The sequence below is a fragment of the Oryzias melastigma genome, unplaced genomic scaffold (genome assembly GCF_002922805.2).
Source record: "Oryzias melastigma strain HK-1 unplaced genomic scaffold, ASM292280v2 sc01110, whole genome shotgun sequence".
NCBI classification, from domain to species: domain Eukaryota; kingdom Metazoa; phylum Chordata; class Actinopteri; order Beloniformes; family Adrianichthyidae; genus Oryzias; species Oryzias melastigma.
Genome location: NW_023417694.1, coordinates 6,363 through 7,496, shown reverse-complemented (window position 1 = coordinate 7,496; position 1,134 = coordinate 6,363).

Below are 1,134 nucleotides of genomic sequence, written 5' to 3'. Positions count from 1 at the left end.
ATTTTTATTTTTAACACTTTACATTTTGTTTGCAGTTTAGAAAATTTGGATCTCAAAACTGTCGCTTGCAATATTGTATCACAAAAATCACTTCATATTTTCACATTTTTTCTACCTGAACTGACAGAAATGGGTCAATCGGATTCTCAACAAGAAAAATAAAAGGACATAAATTCTCTGAGAAGCCAATCGAAGTTCAGACGTCAGTAAGGTGAGATTCCAATGTATTGATGCAAACTCAACCATGAACCAAAGGAGATATAAAGCAGGTAAACCGCATTAAAATGGTCTCTATCCTGAAGATTGCAGATAATCCTGAAGGATTATCCACAGGCATCGTCTCGGAATGTTCCGTCATTTTACCAGGATTTCTAGTGATCAGTTTAAATAAACTTAATGTACTTTTGACATTTTTTAGGTTTTATTGCACGCGTGACAATGACTAATGAAGTGTCTGATCGCAAACTAAACAATGTCAATCCACACGAGCAGTCACGCCGTATTTGCTTCTCAAATCAGATGCTCAGACTGGACTGTCAGCTCTGTTATTTGCAAGTGCCAAGCATGGATTTGAATGTGTTCTCTGGCAGCCTGTGTGCACATGTTTCTGTGGTGAGGATGATGATGATGATGATGACGATGGAGCTTGCAATAGATTAATGAGTGCACAGTTCTAAACTACTTTAAATGTGTTAGCATGGCTAGAAGAAAACATCTCAATGCATTTTTGTTTAGTCATTTTAAAAATCTTATTTGTGAATTTCCCTAAATAGCCAAAGTCAAGAAAATATTAAAGTGTTATTTATTTAACAGATAAAATAGTTTTACTATCATTTTTGCTTAGTTATAGTTCTTAAAGTGACTGTTTCAATTTGTCCGCCAAACGTTGATGAAGCTAACTAGGCTAAAGGTTAAAGGCGTTTCATTGTAGCATTCACTCTATAGTGATTCTCCAGCTCCTTTCCTCAGCACTTAAAAACTCAATGAGGATATTACTGCTTGTTTTATTTATTTGTTTATTTTTTATGAAATATAGAACAAAATGTGACCCATATAAATTAATGAGAAAGGCAAGCCTTCAGATTTCAAAAAGTTAAGTAGATTAGTAACAAGCCCTCAAATATATTAATGGGC